The sequence below is a fragment of the Lactuca saligna genome, chromosome 4, assembly GCF_052625555.1.
Source record: "Lactuca saligna cultivar CGN05327 chromosome 4, ASM5262555v1, whole genome shotgun sequence".
Taxonomy (NCBI): domain Eukaryota; kingdom Viridiplantae; phylum Streptophyta; class Magnoliopsida; order Asterales; family Asteraceae; genus Lactuca; species Lactuca saligna.
In genome coordinates, this window is record NC_136420.1 from 325,746,775 (window position 1) to 325,762,301 (window position 15,527).

Consider the following 15,527-nt stretch of genomic DNA (forward strand, 5'->3'; position numbering starts at 1 on the left):
AACTCTTTTTGTTTTCCCTATTCTATCAGCTCGATTTATTCGATCTGATTCTAATACAAGAGTTTGGTTCGTTATGTGTCTTGTGTGTTATAAATACAAATTTCATTAGAATAAAACCATTCAAGTTGCTGTTATAGCAAAAGTAAAGCCCTTATCGTGGGTTTAGTCTATAAACCAAGAATGAGCAGGAGTCTGCAATGAGAATTGAGTTTTAACTCAAAGATTAGGATCGAATGTTCAATAGAGAATGAAGAGCGGGTGCAAATTTGAACACCGCCATTAACTAGGAAGTTTAAAGAATTTGACAATCTTTTGACAAACTAAAAGTTAAATATCGTACATTTTAGATTACCACAAAGGAAGTAAGTTAAAACTCGAATGTTGTGACTAGTAATTTTCTCATAAACTCTAGATCTACTCACATCTTATTTGATTTCAATGCCTCAGATTCTTCCATGCCTTATAAATTCACATATTCTTTTCAAAATTGCTTGTTACGCAATTGTCCAATAATTTCAAATAGATAACATAGGAAATATATCATTACTTGCTTATAAAGCATATAAAGTTAGTGTTATAGGAATTGAAAGTTATAATCTTCCTGCTAACCTAATTCCTATCTTTGATATTATTCTAGACATGGATTGGTTGTTAAAGAACCATGCAGAGCTCTTGTGCTACAAAGAGATGATATGCATCCCTATCGAAAGGGAAGATTCTATTTATGTATACGGTGAAAATAATAAATTTCTTTCTTAAAAACTCGTAAATTATGTCGAAGGGATATTCTACTTATCCGACTTATACAGTTAATACCTTGAAAGAAGAGAAGAAAACTGTGAATGATAACCTTTGGATAATTATCGATCGGCTAATGAAGAGTAAATATATTCTCGCCACACGTGAAATGACTCCATTGGAGAAATACGCGTAAGTTACTTAGACGAAATCATCGTGAGACATAGTGTGCCACTAAAGATTTTTTTTCCCGATCGTGATACTCGCTTCATTTCTCACTTTTGGGCGAGTATGAAGAATGAATTGGGATCTCGAATTACTCCCAGCACAACTTATCATCCTCAGACAAATGATCAGAAGAAGAGAGCAATCCAAATAGTAGAAAATATACTAAAGGTATATAAAATACTATATGAGCATAAATGTCATACTCAAATATGTTGGCGTGACGTAGGACAGAAGATCTTTGGAGGATCTGAAATGATTCAATACATCACTGACAAGATACAAATTTTTCGAGAAAGAATGAAAGCGGCCCAGGATTGACAAATGTCCTATGCAGAAAAGAGGAGATGACCCATAGAATTCCGGGTGGATGATTTAGTAATACTGAAGGTATTTCATGAAAAGGCGTTATTCTACTTTTTAAGAAAGAACAGTTAGTAAGCAAGCTTACTACTAGGAATTGCCTGAATATTTGACAGATATTCATGAAGTGTTTCATGTGAGCTATATGTGTAAGGGATAAGCATATATGATGAAATGGTTCTATTATCAGAGGTGAAACTCGATAGTAAGTTAAATAAAAGAGATCGTAAATGAAAGAACGACTAATCATAATAAAGAACTGAAGTTGGTGCTTCTCAAGTGGAAACACCATTGAGGCTCAAATTATACCTGGGAAAAATAAGAATGAAATAAGAGTGAAGTATCCCTAATTGTTTTAATCGTTATGATTTCGGGGACGAAATCCTCAAAAGGAGGAGGTATTTGTAACATACACGTTCTAAAATTGTGTATTGTTATTATTAAAACTGAATAAAATTTAGTGTTGAGTTCTAACAGCTATTTTTTACAAGAAATGAAGTAAAACTATGTTTAGAATCACTAATAAAATATTGGAAGTCTTATGAGATTCCAATTAATAGCCAAATAATGAAAATTTAGCGAAAGTATAAAATTTTAAATAAGTAAAATTTTATTATTTGATGTTGTATAGAATCTCGTTAGAAAGATTTAGGCGAAAGCCTCATCGAAATCCGAGTTATAACGAAGAAGTTATGACCAATCGAAGAACCTCGATAAAACCGATACGACGCTGAATGACGTAAAAAGTGAGTTTTTCATAAACTAATTTTTAGCCTTAGTAATCTAAATTAAAGTCTTAGTATTCGTTAAACCGAGAAGTTCGATAAAAAGAACGCCAAAATCTAATTTCGTATGAGAAAATTATGATTTTTTGAAGTTTCAACTTAGCAGTAGACTGCTAAAAACTTGAATTTTAGATCAAGTGATATTTGACCGATACATCCTAAATGAGAATAGAAGGTCTCCTCAATTGTAGTACAACGGTTAAAAGTCTGACGAAAACGGATGTCGGATGAAGAAGTTATGAATTTTTAACGGATTTTCCTGTCCCGGTCTGTTAAAAATAATAATATTAAAAATAAATTCAAAATTAGCAATAAAGTCTAAACGAAAGTTGTAGAGCGTAATTTTAGCTACGTGTGCATATAAAGAACGTCAAAAACGGAGATCGTATGCGAAAGTTATGGATTTTAGAAGTTCTGGGCTGAAAATCCGAGAAATCTCGCATGAGAGGTCCGGATTCGGCCACGTCCTTCGCACGAAGCTGATACGTTGTGTGTCCGAACGTCCGACGCGTGCTTCTTTATAATTGGACCGAGGCTAAGCCTATCCCCGTCCAACGCGCCTCGCTCCGTGTTACGTCCAAGCTCCTCACAGATGACCCTTCGCTAGCGCGCCGCGTGTCCCTCCTCCCTCGCTGCCACCTGCTTCGCTGACTCGCGCCAGCTGTTCCGATCCTCGCATCCGAGCCTCGCCTTTGCACTGCGTAGTCTTCGCTGCTGTTGCCACCTGCCTCTCCGGATTCGAGCGTCTTGCCTATAAATAGGAGGCATGCGAGCCTTCCCGGGTAATTTTACAAAATTGCCATTTTTGGCCCCTTTTTCCATATTTTCTTCATTTTGACTTTCCCCGTAGCCCCGGTGTCAATTTTAGCACTCGAAACACGCCCCGAGACCCCTGAGAAGCCCAAAAATTTTATCTGTTCGGTTTTGAAGCCCTACCTTCGTAGAGCCCGGTTTTCAATTAAGCTCCCGGTTTTCAACATTAAAAGTCATATTTAAAGCCGAAGTGTTGTCCAAATTACTATTTTAACCCCCGGTTAACTTAAGGTGAGTTCAATATATAGGAACAATTGTATGTTATGTGTTATATATGCTATGTGCTTCTCAGTGTTATTATTCCAAGTTATTTTTCCGTGTTATTTTTATTATGCTATTTTGATAGCAAAAGTAATATCTTTGACTATGTGATCAGTGAAAAGACTTAGATTCACATTGGTAATGGTACGAAGCCTCTGGCCATGTAGAGCATATTCCCTGTAAGTGAATGACTTATATTTAAATGGCATTGGCAGAAGATTAAACAGGGCGTGAAAACCTGAAATCTACCGAAATGCTAAACAGGGCGTGAAAACTTGAAATCTACCGAAATGCTAAACAGGGCGTGAAAACCTGAAATCTACCGAAATGCTAAACAGGGCGTGAAAACCTGAAATCTATCATATTGATAATCAAAAATTATATGTCTTCTGTGCCATTTGGGCCAAAACTTTATTGATGCATATCAAGTATTGAAATTGTTATGTCTCATTGATCGTTAATCTTTAAATAAAATCTTGAGTTGATATTGAAAGCGTGACATATGATACGCATATGCTATTGTTGTTCTTGTTTCCTTTTGCTTCTGTCATATTGGTATATATAAGGCATAAGATTATATTGTATCTATTTATTGAATTCACTAAGCGTTATCGCTTATCCCTCTCAATATTTAACAATTGCAGGTGATGAGTATCCAATATAGTTTTATACTGCTGAAAGATTTAGAACAGTTAATAGTATTTCTCAGTATTTTAATGTTTATGTATGTATATGAATAGTAGATTCCTGGGTAGACATGAAATGTAATAAAACTTAGTCAGTTTGTATCCAATCTTTTGTAATCACTTTATCAATATAAGATATTGTTTTATAAATATGCATGTAGCATGTTTTGAGGAAGTAACTTAAGATTTTTTTTTTTTTGAAATAGTATGAAAGTTTGGGTCTTTCATAAATACGAAAGTTGGGGTCTTTCATCAACACTTGGAATAACCATGAGAAGAAGATATAATACTTGGAAATCAACTTGCCCTCTATAATATGCACTAGTGCCAATTTCTCTAACCAATGGGGCCTTCATATAGTGTGCACATTAGGGTTACACCATGTAACCCATGACTTTACATATTCCTTATGCTCCATGGGCTTTAACCTCCATGGAGTATCCATGGGTCACCACATGGGTTAAACCCAACATAACGAATCATGGATCATAAGCTCATATGTATAAGAATGAATGATTTACACTATCAATCCCCATATATTTAATTAGTCTCTTTTGATCACTAAATTAAGTCCAAATTAATTCTTAATGAATATTAATTAAATAATATTAATATATTAGAACTTATAATATATTAATATGTCACAAATATATCTTTTTCTCATAAAAGGTCTATCCAAGTGTTTCGATGCCATGCAAACCAAATGGACCATGTCGGGTCGGGTCAAGTCTTACCAATTATAGTTATGGACTTAAACACTATTCCAACAGTAACATCCCAAAAATCAAGGTAATATTTTTCATTTTTCAAAACCAAACCACAAACCATAAATGTTTACAAACTTGGAGGATGTGCACAATCAAGCCTCCGCCTTGACCCGATCTTCTAAAGCACATGAAACATAAAACGAAAATTATAAGCAAAAGCTTAGTTGAGTTCCCACAAAATACCACCACACAACACACCATATACAATCATGCCTGCATGGTCCAATCAGTCATTAGGACTAGAATACCCTCGGGTTTATAGCCATCGGGCTGGATTACCCCCAACCTAATCAGTAATTAGACTGGAATGCCAATATGTAATGGGTCCAATTAGTCATCAGACTAGAATACCCTCGAGTCTATAGACATTGGGTTGGATTACCCCTAAGCCCACATCATGCGTCTGACTTGCCTTCCAGGCCAATAACTCATATCAGGATTGCTCTTGGGTTTCTTGGCCTCTATACAGAGCAGTATTGCCTCATACCAACCGCACTATGTCGACGTGTATAACAAATGAACATATAACCAACAACATATAATCATGCAAATCTAACAGATAACTACAGTATAGCAACATCCTATATAACATAATAAATAAACGAATGCGATGACATTGGTTCCTTCAACCCAAAAGTATAGTGAGGAAACTCATGTCATAGTCCTAAAGATAGTAGAAAAGAACATTACTCCAAAGCCAAATCTACTGTTCATCTCCAAAGGATGCTTGAGGGTGAAACGTTTCTGGATCCAAGATGCCTTGATCGTCAAAGTTGATTTCCCTTCCTTCTTCTTCCTTCAAGAACACCAAAAATGCACTCTCAAGGTCAAAAAGGCTTACACAAAGTATTAGGGTTTTCTAATGATGAATTAGGAGATGGGGGTTGATGATGGAAAAGGTCTTGAGGAGTTAATAATGCTTAAATAGTGACCAACCCCTTAAAACTAGGGTTTCGATATCCATCACGTACGCCCGACATACGTTGGATTACGCCCACCATTCTCACTCAGCTCATATTTCTCAGTTAATGTTCCAAAGAATAAATTTTGCGATTAAATTCCATACTTAAGGATAGAAATGGAAATCTTGAACAAAGGGTGTTACATGCTACATGAAAAAATAGTCGATCAATGCAAGGCTACATGACTTAATCCATTAAGTCGAGAATCCCACTTCCAGATTTGGTGTTTAACTAGGAATTAATGGATAAAGTTTTCAACTTTATCCATTAAGACATTCCAATTAATCAAGATTTAAGCTTTTCACTTCAAAATGATCTACAACTCTTAAAAAACTTGCATGGTTTTAATGAAGGGGAAAAGGCCACAATTTTCGTAGTCCAGGAGGTATATGGAGCATCCCAAAGTGCTCAAAGGTGCTGGAGTCCTTCAAACTCCAAAGTGACAAACAAAAGGGACCCAAAAGAGCATAACAAGAAACATGACAATATGTAATGATTTGTAGACAAAAATTGAAGTTCTTTATTCACAATGGTCTAAAAAAGGTGCAACGTTACCAGATCTACACTTGAGTGTTATTTCAATGAACACAAGAAAACCTTTAATCTTCAACGCGTGACACACCCAAAAGAAATGTGTTGCGTCCCCTACAATTAAACCAAGACCTCAAATTTTTAGATTCCAACAAATGCGATTAATAACTTCCTATTTCGCCCCATCCTTCTATTTTCTTATGAAATATAAAACCCCCAATTAAAGAGTGGGAAAATATCGATGTAATACGAGACTAGGAGGGAACTAGATTTTGAATAAAAAATGAAAAAAATAAAGTGAAAAAACGACAATAATATAATAATAATAAATGTAATAGTTGATATATGGGAGATGAAATAGAATAGTGAAGATGTAGGTGTGGTTATACCTCGATCTTGGGTTCATCCTATATATTGATTACAAACATGGAAGGAGATGTTCTTTCAAAATTGAACTAATCAATCAAAGAATCATATAGTGGATGGTCTACGTGAAAAAAAGAGTTTAAGATCGAACACATATAGATTATCCTAAACCACAACAACCATATAACAAGATTACATTTCTATTTTGAATATATTACATAAATAGTCATTGTGGTTTACGGTAATTTGCGTACTTGGTTCATAACGTTTTTTTATCTCGGAACTGTTTGCTAATCCGCAGAACTATTTGTTTAGTCCGCAAAACTATTATTAGATACACACCCGATCGTGAATCCATCGGCTAAAACGTTTATTTTATTTTCCATAAACCTATAAATGATCGTATCCCTTCGTTTTAGTTCATTTACTTGAGAAATAGACGTAGTTTGACGATTTGTGGAAGTATCTATGTGGAACGTAATACCCTAACTCGAAAGTATCTCGCCCTTGAATTACGAAGGTTCCGCAGAGCACCCTTTGCTAGGGGTGTCAATTTATGATACGACACGACAAAAATACACGAAACGAAACGAATCGGGAGGAAATCAAAATTCGAATTCGTGTTTGTGTGATGTTCGTGTCAAGATTAAAAAACACGATTTCGTGTCGTGTCTTGTTCGTTTTCATAAATCGACACGAAATTGACACGATTAAACATGTGGTTGTCGGATTTTTAATGTTTGTCGTTTTTATTGTGTTATATATCTTTATGTATGAATGAAATACACTAATAGTTATGTAATAATATCTTTGTCGTGTCGTGCCGTGTTGTCGTGTTTTAATTGGTTCGTTTTCGTGTTAATGAAAAAAACACGACGTCGTGCCGTGTTGTCGTGTTTTAATTGGTTCGTTTCCGTGTCGTGTCGTGTTCGTGTTATATAAAACTTTGTTGTGTCGTGTTCGTGTTATATAAAACTTTGTTGAATAAGAATATTTAATCCTTCCTAATAAATAAAGATCTTTTTATCACATGTTACATTTTTATTTATTTTGCTACATGTAATTGTATGGTTATTTTAAATTAGTTTTTATTCCACATGTTATTTTATGAATTTTTTTTTTCATTTTATTAAATTTAAGATAGTATTGAAATGCATATTAATTTTATTAATGAACTCTTTTTTTTAATTTCAAATTACTAAATTAAAGATTCATTAATTCTCTTTATTTATTTATCTAAATTATTTGTTTAAATTAAAAAAAAAAACACTTTAATTTTTATAATTCAACATTTTCTCATTTTTCTTATAAATTTAACTTTTCAAATGTTTAGAATTTTATATTTAGTTTTTCTTATAAATAACTCATTTAATACATGGATCTTACAACTAGTGCTAAATATATAACGATTTTCAAATGTTTTTTTAGCATATCTACTATATTAGCCTAAAATCTCATCAATGTTTACTATAAAACATAACAAATGAATGAAAATATAAATAAACTTCTTCGAAGTCAAATCATACATGTGTAAAAACACACAAAAAAGAATGTGCATTGTATGTATCCAATCTTTAAACTCGAAACTAGAAAAGACAACTTATCAACGATTCCATTTCGGGTGGTTCTAATAGGAACCGTTTAGTATCTCATAGGTCTCCAAGCATATACGTGTAAACATAATTATTCATCAATTTTGAGATCAAGACTTTATCATCAGTGATACATATCATAATCTTATAATCGAATAAATATATGAAAAAAATAATTTAATTCCATATTAATGAGAATAAATGAAAACACTTACCCGTTTAAAAGAAAAGAAAAACATTTAACTTTTTTATATAAAATATAAGAACATGTTACTTTTAGCAATTTTTCCTTTAAATTTATTGGAAATTATTGTGGTAATAAACCAAAGGTGGTTTATAAGCTTTACTTTTGATAGGCATTCAAACACTTTAACTGGATCAAAAGATCGGTCAAGTAAACACACGCATGCCTAGCCTAGCTAGTGACGCAAGTGTGCTAAAGGACGTGATGTAGGTACACTTGACACCGTTTTTTTGGTATGGTTCAGGTTTGACCGACCCGGTCAAATAGTTGATCGGCATTGACGTCATGGATGATGAGAGGAACCTTCTAGAATCCTCTACAAATATCGGATGGATTTCACATTTGAATTTGGATAAGAGCAGATATCGATATCTGATTTGAAATTCAAACTGTCACTTGTTAGTTTGTGAGAGGCCGAACTTAATCACCTGATCCGATTTTTTGGGATCCTTTAGGGTTTTTCGTCCACTATAAATAGGACCTCCCAGGTCCCATTTACAACATGCTAAAATTCACAGTTCTCTCTCTCTCTCTCTCTCTCTCTATATATATATATATATATATATATATATATATATATATATATATATATATATATATATATATATATATATATATATATATATATATATATATCAAGCAAATCTGGTTTCTTTTGGTTTTTCAATATTTACTTTGCGTTTATTTTTTTTCCATAGTTGTTGAACCTATAAGTGAATTAAACACCTTTAAGGACAGAGACAAATCCATGCATGTTTCTACATCAAGATCTCTTATCAACCGGTCAGTTTTACTTTATTGTTTTGTATCTAATTACGTTCAATGACTCATCAATCTACTTTTACTACTTTCTTATAATTATATTTGATTGTGAATGATCATTCTGATATATGGACGAAACTTGGTAACAATATTAATAATAACTGAATTATTGTTTTCAAATTCTTAACATTTAATTAATTATATTAATTGTTAATTGTTTGTTTATGGGAAAATATTTTGGATATATAATCATAAATATTATCTATCTACTCATATATTTGTCCATGATAAATAGTTCATAATACTAATTATCAGATTGTTTAAAAATCAACACGTCTTGCTCCTTGTTAATGATATACAATGTTATTTTGGCACTTTTTGGCCATCCTGCGATCGCATGTATTGATTTTTCACTTCCGGATGACTTTTGGGCACTAAAAAACCTCCAATCTAACTTGCGATCTAACCTATGATCGCATAAAGGCTCCATGCGATCACATAGAGACAACATGCGATTGCATGTTGTGCTTAAGACGTCCGAAATTTCATTTACTTCCCAGATCATTTTGAATCGCGTCAATCATAGTTACGGTTCTGAGATATGGTCAAAATACTGACTGGGGGTCAAAGTTGCTGGCAACATCCTTTAACTTTGGATTGCAAGTTATATCTTCGTGTGATCCGTTTAATTGAATGTTTCTTGCCCCAAACATCTTGCAATCAATCCTCAACATATCCATAAGTTCCAAACTCCATTTTAAGCTCCAAACGCGCATTCAACTTCTCCCAAAGCACTGCTCCACTCAAACTATCTAACATTAACATAAAAACATGAGCAGTACGGGAATTCGTACGTATTACATGAGTTGAACATTATTTAAATAATTGACATGAAAATGTAAAAAATTTGATGCTAAAATGATAATAAAAACTACCCTAAAAGATGCATAATATGGCATCTAACAACAATCCCTTCTTTTTCATAGGTATACAGCAAAATAAGACTCCAGTAACGAGCACAAGAGACTCCATTCACCACATTCGTGTTGCAAATACTCTTTGTAAATTCTTCCCACAATTGTGTTTCATAATTACCCTGTAAGTCATAGTAAAGACCTGCTATCGTGGCATAAATCTCCAATTTGGACTTATCTAAACTAACGCTTTGACCCTTCATCCATCGAAGGAAAATGCCAAATAAAAAAATTCCATATGTAGGGCCAAGAAGATTTCTTGAAATCACTTATCTTTGTAAGAATCGGTTGATGAACCATTTCATTTAACATGTGAAAGACCCGTTCATTTGTCACTTCCTAAAAGGTTTCAACATTAGGTGTGACAACCCGAAATTTTTCATCCTGTTCAGTCTAACACTTCATTTAAAGTCAAACTCATTCCTACTATCATTTAGCACAATTTGTAGTCCATATGAGAGTTCTGAGCCTTATACACTTATGGAATAAGTGTCGGGGCTTATATGCTGGAGAAATAGCACAAAGAACAGACCTAGAACACCCTAACCAGGAGTTCACAGCCACCACCATGGAGTTTACGGCCATAAACTCCATGTTGGCCTAAAACTCCCCTTATATGGTCAAGTTATGGCCATTTTTTCATTCCTCCCTTTCCTTTGGCTGAAATCCTCTCAACTATCATCCCGATCTTCGTCCCCGATCTTCAAATCTCTTAAGTTCCTTGTCCTAACTAGTTGATATCTTACATAAACTAGTGATCTTACATGATTTCATCCATGAAATCATTCCATTTGTTTAGATCTTCAAGTTTCACCAAGAACACACACTAGTGTTCTTGGCCAAGGACCTTAAACACCAAGTTTTGAGGGTTGAATGAGAGTTTACGGCCAAGGAACCCCACAAGGCTGTAAACTCGCTTAAGTGGTGCAAAGTTGACCTAATCACCTTACCAAGCCTTATACTCCTTTGTTGCAACCCAATGGCCTCCTAACACTTTGACCAAAGTATATTCCACGCCTTAGAATGTTTATACTTGTCTAATTAGTGTTATAATCACTAATTATATATATATATATATATATATATATATATACACACACACATACATATACATATACATATATATATATATATATACATATATACATATGTCTTTATATGTTATTAGGATCATTGTGTGTGTTTAAGTCTTCACTTGACACCCAACACTTGTCCGACACTTACATCAGATCCACTCACTGCAGGTGAGTTCATACCTCATAATTAAACTTTTAAATGTTTTTAAATGTTTATAAATGCTTTCTCACGGCGGGGGGGGGGGGGGGGGGAATACAAGTAGAATCATGAATCATGCTAGTTATTATATCGATCACATGTGATTAATAACTACCATACAAATGGATTTTCTATACGTTTAGCTGTTTTACCAAACTTATTACTTCAAATGACTTTCTCAAACGTTTTTACATGTTAAAACACTTTATCAAAATGCTTTACATACTATATGTTTCCTTTCAAACCCTGTTACACTTGTGTTCCAAACAAAGGTTTTCCTTATACTTAAAATTGTCTTATCAAACAAAATACTTTCAAATCGTTTTGCAAACTAACATCAAGTCATCATTTCTTAGAATTAAACTTTTCAAAGGTTTTACAAAACTTCTTTTATATTTTTATATTGTCAAATGCATGCCTAGATATGTATAGTTATATAAATAATGTTTAAAGGACTTAGAACGGCTAGCTCGCTTTATTTCCTTTTCCTCATTGGGATGTGGCCTTAGGGCATCGGTTACTCATCCAAATGTCGTCTAAATATTAGTTATATATCATGTATACATATATAGATATAAAAGTTCCCTCAGTCAGTTCAGTACTTTTGGGTAGCAAAGGCATACTTTCGGTTATACACGTACATTACTTGTAACTACAATAGGTATAGTTAGGAGATATTACTTAATATTCCAAGTACAAGGAATCATAGAAGAGTCAATTCATTCATGAGTCTATACTAATACAATATATACTATATGAAGTGCTACAATTACATAAATACTATTGTAGAAATACAATTTCAATACACGATAACAGAACAAACATAATAAGGTGCTATAGCATGGAACAATTACAGGATCTAACTATACAATGAATCACTAACGCATTGTGCTAGTTATATTGGCTATACATGATCATAATAATGTGGATGTTCGCAGCTTGCAATCATGCAGGGGTCGCGTTTGGTTCCTAGAATCTCTTGACATGGGAGCGTTTAGTATGGTATCTAGTCATCACATTATGCCTTAACCCTCAATTAAGGCAAATTAGTACAATAGTAGTCACTTATTACAAATACTACAGTACTTACACTTTACATACGACAATTACAAAAGGATAAAACTCGAGTTAATATATTATTAATACCTTTACTAGGTGTCATATTCACATAATCGATGAGGTTGATTAGATTTGAATAATAATAGTTGTACAAGGAAAAACCTTCACTTAACTAGAGGTTCAAAGTTTCAAAACAGTCGGGTCTTGGTAGAAGGCTACTTTCAAAGAAGTTGAGTCTTGGTAGAAGACTACTTTTTATACTAGTAGGAAATATGGGATTTTCTAGAGTTTTCAAACGTTTACAATTACTTACAAACACTTTCATACTTATACAAACTTTTCTCCAAACATTTACAAGTCTTTCCTTTACAGTTTTTACAAATCAAAGACACATAAATAGTTATGAATTCACCAAGTTTTGAGAGTTTAATGAGACTTTACGGCCAAGGAACCCCACAAGGCCGTAAACTCGCTTAAGTGGTGCGAAGTTGACCTAATCACCTTACCAAGCCTTATACTCCTTTGTTGCTACCCAATGGCCTCCTAACACTTTGACCGAAGTATTTTCCACGCCTTAGAATGTTTATACTTGTCTAATTAGTGTTATAATCACTAATTATATATATATACATATATATATATATATGTGTGTGTATGTATATATATATATATATATACACACACATATGTCTTTATATGTTATTAGGATCATTGTGTGTGTTTAAGTCTTCACTTGACACCCAACACTTGTCCGACACTCACATCAGATCCACTCACTGCAGGTGAGTTCATACCCCTTAATTAAACTTTTAAATGTTTTTAAATGTTTATAAATGCTTTCTGGTGGGGGGGGGGGGGGAATACAAGTAGAATTATGCTAGTTATTATATCGATCACATGTGATTAATAACTAGCATACAAATGGATTTTTCTATACGTTTAGCTGTTTTACCAAACTTATTACTTCAAATGACTTTCTCAAACGTTTTTACATGTTAAAACACTTTATCAAAATGCTTTACATACTATATGTTTCCTTTCAAACCCTGTTACACTTGTGTTTCAAACAAAGGTTTTCCTTATACTTAAAATTGTCTTATCAAACAAAATACTTTCAAATCGTTTTATAAACTGACATCAAGTCATCATTTCTTAGTATTAAACTTTTCAAAGGTTTTACAAAACTTCTTTTATATTTTTATATTGTCAAATGCATGCCTAGATATGTATAGTTATATAAATAATGTTTAAAGGACTTAGGACGGCTAGCTCGCATTATTTCCTTTTCCTCATTGGGATGTGGCCTTAGGGCATCGGTTACTCATCCGAATGTCGTCTAAATATTAGTTATATATCATGTATACATCTATAGACATAAAAGTTCCCTCAGTCAGTTCAATACCTTTGGGTAGCAAAGGCATACTTTCGGTTATACATGTACATTACTTGTAACTATAATAGGTATAGTTAGGAGATATTACTTAATATTCCAAGTACAAGGAATTACACAAGAGTCAATTCATTCATGAGTCTATACTAATACAATATATACTATATGAAGAGATACAATTACATAAATACAATTATAGAAATACAATTACAATACACGATAACAGAACAAACATAATAAGGTGCTATAGCATGGAACAATTACAGGATCTAACTATACCAATGAATCACTAACGCATTGTGCTAGTTATATTGGGTATACATGATCATAATAATGTGGATGTTCGCGGCTTGCAATCATGTAGGGTCATGTTTGGTTCCTAGAATCTCTTGACATGGGAGCGTTTAGTATGGGATCTAGCCATCACATTATGCCTTAACCCTCAATTAAGGCAAATTAGTACAATAGTAGTCACTTATTACAAATACTACAGTACTTACACTTTACATACGACAATTACAAAAGGATAAAACTCCAGTTAATATATTATTAATACCTTTACTAGGTGTCATATTCACATAATCGATGAGGTAGATTAGATTTGAATAATAATAGTTGTACAAGGAAAAACATTCACTTAACTAGAGGTTCAAAGTTTCAAAATAGTCGGGTCTTGGTAGAAGGCTACTTTCAAAGTAGTTGAGTCTTGGTAGAAGACTACTTTTTATACTAGTAGGAAATATGGGATTTTCTAGAGTTTTCAAACGTTTACAATTACTTACAAACACTTTCATACTTATACAAACTTTTCTCTAAACATTTTGCAAGTCTTTCCTTTACAGTTTTTACAAATCAAAGACACATAAATACTTATGAATTCACCAGCTTTATTGCTGATACTCGCTTTCAAACTAACTTGTATTCTCAGGTCACAAATAGACAGGTACGACGACCCGGTTTTATGAAGACAGAGTAGTCAAGATGTAACATCTGGATTCCCAGGTATATTATTGTTCATTTAATTTTTTTTTGGAGCTGTGAAGGAACTCACTGAGTTGGCGCCAAGACTCGCCTAGTAGGGACGCGGATGTTCATTCTCTTTCATGACCGAACTCGGTGAGTCTATCCGTGGACTCGACGACTCCAAGCTGTTCAGTGAAGCCCTAATTTCCAGAGCTTGGAACCTATTTAAAGGCCCTTATGGCCTTCCATTGTGGCTACTACCCCCCAGAGAGAGTCTTAGATCGTTTGAGAAGCAAGGAGTGATCATTGTTGATCTTTGTGGTGTCATTTAGTAAGAAGAAAGAGATTCTAGCCAAGGGAAAGAAAAGGAGGTTGTTATTCTAAGGACTAAAAGCTAAATATCATTCAATTGAGGTAATATTTCGACTCTTCTTCTGTTTTGGGAAGGATATGTGGTTTTAGGGTTTCTTGTGTTACGCCCGTAGATCCGGGCTAGTGAATTTAAAGGCAATAGGGATCGAAAATGACTTTTTGACAAAAGATTATTTATAATAAATAATCTTAACCAAGTTGTAGAATATGTCTCAAGGTTTCCGTACATATAAATAACACCAAAATCCGAGTTATAACGAAGAAGTTATGAGCCGTTGAAGTTTCGCGACGGAACCGACACGATACCGGGAAGCGTAAATAGTGAATTTACGATAGAGCGAGATTTAGCCTTAGCGATCTACACGAAAGCCGTAGTATATGTTAAACTAAGAACATCGA